The 10,766-nt window shown below is 36.3% G+C and overlaps 1 long non-coding RNA gene across 1 annotated transcript in view; it reads right to left on the bottom strand.

Moving 5' to 3' along the window:
* LOC117036618 (uncharacterized) overlaps nt 1-9,807 on the bottom strand; it is a 53,975-nt gene extending 44,168 nt beyond the window's left edge. Inside the window, exon 1 of the long non-coding RNA XR_004425418.1 lies at nt 9,760-9,807. This is a non-coding gene — a long non-coding RNA (uncharacterized LOC117036618). The remainder of the gene's footprint in view (nt 1-9,759) is intronic.
* Nucleotides 9,808-10,766: the final 959 nt, after the last annotated feature.

The following is a 10,766-nucleotide window of genomic DNA, read 5'->3' on the forward strand; positions in this document are numbered from 1 at the left end:
AATTTTCCATAGCTTTGACTTTTGCTTAATATCCCATAAAGAATAATGTATATTTTTGCTGAATTTCAAAATGCTACCATTCTATGAGGTAAAGAACTAAGTGCTAAGTGAAATGTGAAACCCAAGTCCCTTAGAAACATGTTCCTCTGAGGAAAAAAATTAAAAATGTGTCAAATATATCTCTACAAAGAAAGGAAGGACGTTCTTCCTGATGTCTACTCCAGGAATTACCATCCTGGGGAGAATTTCGAAAGGATTTGAGTATTTTAAATGTCCTGTACTAAATTAGTTAATTAAAAATATGGGTGAGCAAAGTCCACTGAGGTTAATGGGAGAAGAATAGTCAGCGGTCATTTATCACAGTGCCCTGTTCAAGGATTTCTAGATACCTGATTAACAGTGGCAATTCTCATTTGGATTCGTTATCTGATGGAACAGAGTTGTTATTGATCCAACAGTTGACCTCACTGCAGGCTTAGGGTGTGAGACAATAATAATCTCTCCATATACTGTGCCTGCAGTCAATTGACAGGTTGAGTAATGATTAGATGAAACAAATGATTAAATAGCTAATTCCTAAAAACTCTCATTCCATTTCTATTGATGTTTCAAACTTTCCACATGCTTCATATCTTATCTTTTTATCCTTCCTTCTTTAGTTCTTACTCTTTTAAAATGATTTATTAAATTTTTAAAAAGGAAGTTTTAGTAAAGTTAAAATTGTTTAGGAGGAAAAACTCTCTCTACTGCTCTTAGATTCAGTGACTAGGGATGTGCAAATTTAACTGACAAAAGACCCATTAACAAGAGAAAAAGAATACAAAGGCCTGAATATTTTGCATACACAGGAGTTCACAGAAAATAAGTGAAAACTCAAGCAGTTAGACTCTCATTTTAACAAAGGGAAGCAGTTTGGGAGTGGAGGAATGATAAACTGTAGGAAAGTGACTAGGAAATATATGGGAAAACTAATAGAAGAAATGGGTTATTTTAGTGAGATTTGTTTGTGCAGACTCATCTTAGTACAGACTGGCAATAAGAGTCGCTCTCTTTCCAGAACAGGGCAGGGAGACAACTTCACAAAGAGAAATTTAAGCCCTGCTGATAGGCAGATGAGGAGAGACAAAAAAAACTCTTCTTGCATCTGTTGATGGTCTCAATTGCCTTTAGCTTCAAATAATCCTTATGCCAAAGTGGCATATTTCTGGACCCCTTCAAAATTCTTACTAAGAATGTCTTTTACATCCACTATATGAAATGGCAATTAATCAGAAGGGGGTAGGAAATTTGACCAAATATTAGGTTTAAAAGACTAATTTTCATGAGTAATGGACTGTAGACACGGAATCAATGCTTTCAGAACTTTTTCTACTAAAAATTCATGAAATCATTGAGAGCAATGGGTTTGAGCTACATCAACACAATGCGGAAACATCTGGAGAAGTGGCATATACAAGCAATTATCCAGATACCTTGTCTACACAAAATTTAGCCATCCAGATGTTTGCTTTCCCTAGACCAAACATCTACGTGATTGATGGAATCCCTTTCATTTATATTTGTATATGTGAACATCCCTCATCTACTCTTATTTTAACAATGAACCCCACACCCTGGAGTGGGACTATAATCTGTCTCCTTTGCCCAACTCTTTTTGTTCTTTCAATGCATGTGAATATTTTTTTAAAAAACAAAAGAAAAAATAGTAAGTTGTTTGTATCTTCTTATTTTAAAGTAACTGTAGGACAATGGCTGGGTGGTTTGAGTTTTCTTTGCAGCATCTAGCACACCAGGTGCAGTCAATAAACATTAAGCCATCAAATAAATCAGAATTCCGAACTGTGGTCTGCATTGAAGAATACATTACAGACAGCTGCTTTTGCAGCAGGGTGAATTTGAGAAAAAGACTCCATTGGGTTTTCTCAAACTTTAATGTGCATACAAATCTCCTGGAGATGTTGTTAAAATGCAGATTCTGATTTAATAGGTCTGGGGTGGAGCTCAAGACCTAGAATTTTCATCAAAGTCCCAGATTACACTGATATTGCTGGTCTATAGCTGAGTAGCAGGCAGATTGATTATTGGCAAGCGAAAAAGACCAAATCCGCCCCTTCACCAATTCTAAAAAATATCTAGTATAAACAATATTCCAAATATATTTAATTAGTAAAGGAATTTTTAATAAAATAAAACATCACTTTTTAACTAAAAATTTTGAATAAGTCTAAACCATCAAGACATTAAAAAAAAAACTCTTAGAATCTGTAATCTAAAATTAAAAAGAGCTATTTATCTGGAAAAAAATGGTTTGCAAAATACTAATGACATCAGAGTTAATAGGAAAGTTAAATTAAAAAACAGTTTAAAGCTAGATGTAAAAATACAAACCAATAGTTAAAAGAAGTCTTGAAACCACCCTCCTCCCAGCTTCCCCCCAAAAAACCCTCAGTCTTTTAGGCCTACTGATAACAAGAAAGATGGAATTATAAATTAGTTACATCTTCAAGTTTAGAATAGTAAAACATCGTAAATGCATTAATGACTTCAATATATTAATAGACTGGATTGTCTGTTTTGAGAAAATTTTTATGATTCAAAGTTATACTAGTATAAAGTGATTGTTTCTTTTACCATTCTACCTAACTCATCAAGTAGTGTTTGAAACAGAAAAAAAAAGAAATGCAATTCATTTAATCAACACTTAAACTCAATCACTTTGGAAAAACACTTTACTAGGCACTCATTATCTGGGGTTGTAGTGCTGATCTGACATGATTTCTAGCATGGATCTTGTAGTCTGATAGGGAGAAAATATACAAACATAAACAACTGGAATATGAATTCAAAGTGTAATTGCCATTAGAAATATGTAAATAATGAGTTTCAGAAATCCAGAAGAAGCATTGGCAGAATTATGGCTGGACAATAACTCCTTCCCAAAGTTTCTTGAAATGAAATACCTAGAGTACTTAATTTTCTGAAAAGACTCCCAGATTCAATAATTTAATGATCATGAGAATTTTCATTTTGTACATCCTCTTCCAATTCAGGATAAAATGGATCCCCATCTGATGAAAATGCCAAGACAACACAGTGTCGACAAAAGAAATATCCAAACCTGTACAGAATTTTAATGAGTTTGAGTCAAATTGATGACAACTGCTGGGAAGCAAAATCTCAATGGATTGAAAAAATGCTCTGGAGAATGGCAGTTTTGCAGTTTATTTTATACATTAGAATCAAAGGAGGAGACATAGGAGGGTTACATGAAATCTATTGACATCTAGATTAAGGGGGCGCGGGAGAAAGCAAAGCAGTGAAATCTCTGGGATTGGATAAAAAGTAAAAAAGAGAGATACTTCTTTTACATTGATGGATACAGGATAGTTAATAATGAAATTTACAGCACATAGAGATGGTATTCGGAGAACAAGATAACAATGATGGATTCTGTAACTCTGGTGTGAGTTTTAGCCTGAGGGGTCTGGAAAAAGGGGATTATTCTGACATTCCAAGGGTATGTTATCTTAGATGCCAAAAAAAAAAAAAAAATAGACAGGCTTATTTAAGGTAAAGATTGACCTTTGTCAAGGAAGCTACAGGCCCAGAACATGACTACCCTCCATTACTCGCTTTTAGTTAGGAATTTTTATATTCAAACCATCTTGTGTGGTTACTGTAGGTCTCTAAGTTTGTAGGGTTTGCCATGCAGGCCTCCCCTTAGCTTGTGAGGTGTAGAATGTGGCCCCTTTTTCGTCCACATTATAAATAGTACTGACAATTCCCCAAGTAAATACCTGCAATACTCAGTCAGACAGCTTTCCCAAACGTGTCTATAACCAGTAATGTGCCGGTAAATGTTTAACAATCAACTCTGAGAAGTGAGGGGAGCTCTGATTTGTCGCATTTACTGATTTCCATGGTGTAGATACTTTCCCCATAGATGATTTCAGGCTACTAATGTGAGGTCCCTGAAACCCTCACAACCAGCCCTCATACACACGTATCTGCTGATGTTTAAGTTTAGTGGTGAAAAAGGATGCATGCTTTGGAGAAAAACTGCCTGGGTTTAAATATTGGTTCGGCTCTGAAAATTTTGGTAAGTTACTCAACCTCTCTAGGCTTGTTTTTGTTGCTTGGTTTGGTTTTGTTTTTGTTGGTAAAGGAGTAATACTAATAAAATCTGATGTAAGGAATAAATGAATTAATATAGGAATAAATTATTAATATTATGTGAATGTTTATCATTAAGTGCTGACTATTATTGTTAACCATAACAATTCCATTAAGAATTAATCTTTGGATAACTTTCTAATCACACTCTCTACTCACAAGGTCCTTCCAGAATTCCATGAAGTAATATTTCTTATATCTTTTTAGAAATAACCCCCTATCATCTCCTCCTGGACACTGTTAAGACTGAATCTTAAAATAAGATGGTCTGCATAATCATGAAAATACTGGTTCTTTGGACCATTACACAAATATTCTGAAAGATTTAGCAAACATATTCATTCACAACTGAGTCCAAGAAACTTTTAGTTGACATAGTACTTACAGATTATACCATTCACTTAGGATTGGGACATATTTTGTTTTATCTTGGTCTCTAATTACCTAATATCATAGCAGAATATTAAATCTAGATTGTGACCTTGAATTGCAATTCTTTGTGTAGTATCTTAATTCCCACTGCTATCCACCTCACTTATACACCAGATTATAAACTACTTTGTGGCAGAGTTGGGTTTTATCTACTACTGTTTCTCCATTGACTCTTCCAGGGCTTGGCACATCGTAGTTGATAAGTATTTGTTGAATTAAGATAATTTAATACTCTTTCCCAAAATAAATATCATTAACCCATTCCCAATAAGAAGCAAAATAAGGATTCCTAAGCCAAAATCCTGGAAACAATAGCCTGTTTTCAAGAATCATTAGGCATATTAGCATTTTGAAGGATCTACAAAGTTTTGCAGTTAAGAAACCTGTTTAAAATTACTTAACCTAAAATTTTCTATTCAAGGAACCCATATTAAGAGGGTAATTGTAAATGTTATTATCCAAGTCTAGGTGTTTTTGAGAGTGAAATGGGGCACTACTAGCAATGACATCAGGAAACAGGCACAAACACGAGACTAAACACGGGAAATCTGGACATACAGTCTTCCTAGTTATGAACATAATTAGGAAGTGGCTCCAAACATGGAAAGTCCCACAACTACTCTTATGTGAATATATGGATCATAGTCTAGGAAACAAAGATTGGCCTAAATCCCTTCCTTTACTGATAAGAAACATGAAGACACAGAGAAGTAAAATTACTGTATCCCATTGGCAAGTCTCTTGGAACCCACTCAAGAGGCAGAACTATAAATAAAATACAGTTCAATGGAATGCCATTTTCAAATCAGCTTCTTATTTATTCAATCTTGAAATTAAAGCAATTAAATATTTGGCTGTACTTTCACAAAGAAGAAAAGAAACTCTAGACTTACATGCCTCTCTTAGAATGTTATTTTGTCATGCAAGAAGTACTGATCTTGTGTACATGTAAATGTAAATCACATGTCAGCTGGGGGCCCCTTGTCCCTTTGGAGATCTAGGAATAATTATCTTGAGCTCTCAACAATTCCATGACCTAACAGAAGACCAAAGTTCTGTTCCAAAATTTCTTCAAATTTCCATGGGCCTATTTCTCATGGCCTCCTCTGCCTTCTGGGTTCATATTCTCTGTGATACACTATATTAACCCAGTCCCCCAAAACAGGTGTACTCTGTTCCCCCAAAACAGAGGTACTTTCAAAAGCTCTTAAAAGATTTTTAAATATTTTATAAGAGGAAGAAGGAAGGATTTACTTCACAGCAAAGCAAATAATCGTCACAATTAAGCTATAGCATTTCTTAAAATATTTGTTGGCTCGCCATCCTATGAATTTTCATTGGACCCCTTCCCCTTATCATCTTTTGGCTCTTCACCCTTATTACTCCTCCCTTCTCTTTCTTCTTTCTATCTTGTCATCACCTCTACTGGCTATTTAACCACAAATGTTTTCCTTTGTGCTCATAAAAAAATAACTGGGGGGAGGGTTCTAGAAGAGGGTAAACGGGGTCTAATATAAGGTGATGGAAAGAGAACTGACTCTGGGTAGTGAACACACAATGTGAGATATATATAATGTATTACAGAATTGTACACCTGAAATCCATGTAATTTTACTAAAAATTGTCACCCCAATAAACTTTAATTTAAAAAACAAAACAAGAATATTGAATCACAAGCAAACTTTGTACACGTACAATATAAAAGTGAAAATGCAACACAATATTCTAGAACTCTGCTTGGAACATTTCAGGTACCCAATTAAGTATATATATGAATTTCTTGACTGTAGTATGCAAAAAAATAATATGTATGCTTACGTGTGGATGTATATTTATGTGTATATGTGTATTTCATCAGATGCTAAAGGGGTCCATAACCCAAAAAAGTGAAAAAGTAAAAAAAATTTTAAAACAACTAACTTTTGCCTTGCCCTAATGTCGTGGTGTCACCTAATATCCTTGACTGTGATATGGTAGGAGTGCTGGGAATGCATTGGGGGGCGAGTTCTTCTATTTTCGTCTTTCTTCCTGTGAAGGTAGAGCATGCTGTCAAAGGAATCCAAGTGAAAATAATATTCTGTGCCTCGTTAAGCAATTATATAGCTCAATTAGAAAGTAATTGCATTTACTCAAAAAGAAATGATGGCAACTTGGACTAGGATGGTGGCAGTGAAAACAGAAAGAAATGAACAAATACAAGAGACCATTCGCAGTTAGAAGCTTCAGGTATTTGGTGGCTGATTGAGTAGGTGTGCGTGAAGAGGAACAATCAAGCACAACTCCTAGTTCCCTGGCTTGGGCAGCTGGAGAGTTGGTGTTCCATTTACAAAGATGGTGAGACTTAGGAAAGAGCAGGTTCAGAAGGAATATGAAGAGACTGGTTTTGAAAACGTTGAATATGAATGAAGTGTATGTGAGACAACCTCTGGAAGATGCCTCTTACACAGTTGGATTTGTGAGTTTGGCTCTCAGGAGAGTGACTGTACATAAGGGCACAGGCTTGGGATTCAGAGATATCTGGCTCCAAGTCCCAGCTCTCTCATTTAACAGGTATGTCCCTTGGGCAAGCTGCTGAAACTCTCCATGCCTCAGTTTCTTCATCTGTACAAGGATTACTATTACACTTCTGTGTTGTGAAGATATCTCAGGATACCAGAGATAATATATATGAAGCTCTTAACACAGCTCAATAAAAATAAGTAATTCAAAATATATTTATTCATCACCTCCTATGTACCAGACACTGCTCTGAGCACTATATATATACATTATATATATATATATATATAATGTATATATATATACATTTTTTTTTAAAGATCATTATTTTCCCCTAGGATTTCTATTTGTTTTTTTCCATATCTAACTGATCAGGTTTTTTTTTTTTTTAAAGATTTTATTGGGGAAGGGGAACAGGACTTTATTGGGGAACAGTGTGTACTTCCAGGCTTTTTTTCCAAATCAAGTTGTTGTCCTTTCAATCTTAGTTGTGGAGGGTGCCGTTCAGCTTCAAGTTGTTGTCCTTTCAGTCTTAGTTGTGGAGGGCGCAGCTCAGCTCCAGGTCCAGTTGCCGTTTTCTAGTTTCAGGGGGCACAGCCCACCATCCCTTGCGGGAGTCAAACCGGCAACCTTGTAGTTGAGAGGACTCGCTCCAACCAACTGAGCCATCCAGGAGCTCAGCGGCAGCTCAGCGCAAGGTGCCGTGTTCAATCTTAGTTGCAGGGAGCGGAGCCCACCATCCCTTGCGGGAGTCGAGGAATCGAACTGGCAACCTTGTGGTTGAGAGCCCACTGGCCCATGTGGGAATCGAACCAGCAGCCTTCGGAGTTAGGAACATGGAGCTCTAACCGCCTGAGGCACCGGGCTGGCCATATATATATATATATATATATATATATATATATATATATATATATATTTTTTTTTTTTTTTTTTTAACTTGTTTAATCTTCACAACAACTCCATACCATAGATACTATTATCTCCATTCTAAAGATGAGGGAGCAAATGCCGAGAAGGTAAGTCACTTGTAAAGCTTACAAAGCAGGAAGTGATCAATCTGAACCCAAGCAGTCTTGCTCCAGAGTCTGCATACATAACCACAGCACTCGACTTTCTCTTAATGATGTGAAGTAAAATTATTATAATTATAGCATTGGAAGTCACCAGAACATGATGAGGAGCGTGTTGGTAATTAAATAACGATGTTATTAATAGCTAAATTTTATGGAGTGCTTATTCTTTTAAGACAATATGCTAAATGTTTTGTAAATATCTCATTTAATCTCATTCTATGCAGTAGGTATTATTATTTCTCTCATTCTGAAGATTAAGAAACTGAGCCATGGAGAGGTTAAGTAGCCTACCCAATGTCACAGAGATATAAAGTAATGGGGTGAGACTCGAACACAGACAACTCGACACTCACATCCTAAAAGAAAATATTGAAGTGGCTAAAGAAATGTAGAGATGACAAGAAAGCATATAAAAGTTATGAGGAACACATGGTTCCATTATCCTTTTAAGAAATCTTTTAAAATATAAGCAATCATCTTTCTTTCCCTTTGCCAAAGAGGCCTGGTAAACACTCCTTCCTCCATTCTTTTCACAGCACCTCGCCTGTACCTGACTGAACATAACTGGTCATAGTCATCATCGCACATTCACTTGTCTCACCAGGATATAATCCCTTCTATGGCAGGAACCCCTCACTTATCACTAAATCCCCTCTAGCATCCAGTGCTTTTAACAGCCCCCTTTTAAATGTTTGCTGAATTAAATTGACAAGAAAGTATCAGGAAGATGGAAAGCAGGGAAAAGCGCCAGACAAAAAGAGGCAAGAGAAGGAGCAAGGAAGAAACATTGAGATGCAGCAAGAGAAAGCTTCATGTCCTGTCTTCCTAGCTTGAGCAGGGAAAAGCTAGTAGAATAGGATGAGAAGTGATATTCCTTTCCAGATCATTCTGCCACCTGGTAGGCTCAGGAAATCAGGAAGGTCTTCATAGAGGAGGTGACAAAGCAGCAAAGTCTGGATGGAAGAAAAAGAGCTTTACCCAGACATAAGAGTGAGGAGGTTATGGACCGAAGGGCATTTCAAGGCACATTTAAGGAGCCACTCTCTATTTCTTGATAGACATAAGAATAAAGCTAAAGAACTGAATAGGGACTATGATAAAAATACATAAAATAAACAAACAAACAAACGTAAAAAACCTTATGAGCCATTCAAAGGCATTTAAGCTTTAGCATGGAAAGTAAAGGGTCTCAAGCTCAAAAGCCCATAAGAGCCAAAGAGCTAAGATTAATAAGAGATTTAGGGGACCTCCGCATTGGCCTGGGGAGAGCTTGCCCTGTCTAGAGAAACAGCCTCTGCTGAGCTTCAGCCTTCTGGTGCCATGCTGGAATGCGGACCCACTGTGGCCAGATTTTCAATTCCCCAATAGAAACCAGAAATCTTTATTTCTCTGTAAAATAACCCTAGTTGAAGTACTGACATCCTCCTCACAGACAAATGAGAATCATTCAATGTTTTTAAGCAGAGAAGTAACAGCATCAAATTTTCATTTCAGAAAGATTACTTCTGCATCCATAAGGAGGACTGACTGTAAAGACCTCCTACTAGCCACCTACTAGGAGTAGCCAGTATTAGCTTACCGCAATTGAACTGGTGAGCCTTAAGAAGCCTAATCCAATGATGAAGCTGGAAAAAAAAAAGAGTTTATAAGTTAGAAATATTTAGGCAGTAGAAGGACTAGACGTATAAACTGAATGGAAGTATGGAACAGTATGAGAGAGAGAGGTTGAGGACTTTTTCAGTCTAAAATTGCATGGTATTCAATGGAAAAGCTGAGTCTAGTCCTAGACATATTAATTGTGAAATTCCTATGAAAGATCCAAGAGGTAATGAGTAACACGATTCAAAACATAATTATGAAAATCACGTAGCAACTTGAAAAAAATGACCATGCATTGATGTCAAGTGAGGCAATGACTGCAAATACATATCTGTGCCATGATTACAAAAATATCCAATGATATACACATTATACATGCATACAAAAGCTGGATGTAATTTTGAAAAATGAAAATGGTTTAATCTGTTGAAACTACAGGATTTTAGAAGATTTCTTCTTTTCCTTTATTTTATCATGATTTTGTAAAAATTGTTTTGCAGTGAAAATAATAAAAAGGTGGCCAATAGTTTCTGTGGGGGTTAAGATAAGCTTGCCAGAAACTAAAGAATTTAGGGAAGGCTTGATGGAGGAGGTGAGGGTTGAACAAGGCCCCAAAGGAATGGAAAGTAGTTATTGCCTATAGATGAATGTTTCCCTTGCTTCTACATGAAAATCTGAACTATTTCCAGGAACAAAAAACACAATTCTACTCTGTATCATGGAAAAGAGTGAACAAAACTATTTGCAACCTTGAAAGTGATTTGCATCTAAAAATCCACTCTGGATTTTCAAAAGATGAACCCATGGTTTTTGTTTAATAGATGGCTTGATAAAATGGAATTTTCAGGAATCTAGACATCAGAAAACCAGGATGCAGCACAAATTCAGCCATTAATTAGCCGCTGACTCTATTACTCGTAAGTCGCTCTTTCTCTCTGGGCCTCCATTTTTCTTTTGTAAAATGGGGTAGTTGAATTAGTTGATCTC

Source organism: Rhinolophus ferrumequinum, chromosome 17, assembly GCF_004115265.2.
Source record: "Rhinolophus ferrumequinum isolate MPI-CBG mRhiFer1 chromosome 17, mRhiFer1_v1.p, whole genome shotgun sequence".
NCBI classification, from domain to species: domain Eukaryota; kingdom Metazoa; phylum Chordata; class Mammalia; order Chiroptera; family Rhinolophidae; genus Rhinolophus; species Rhinolophus ferrumequinum.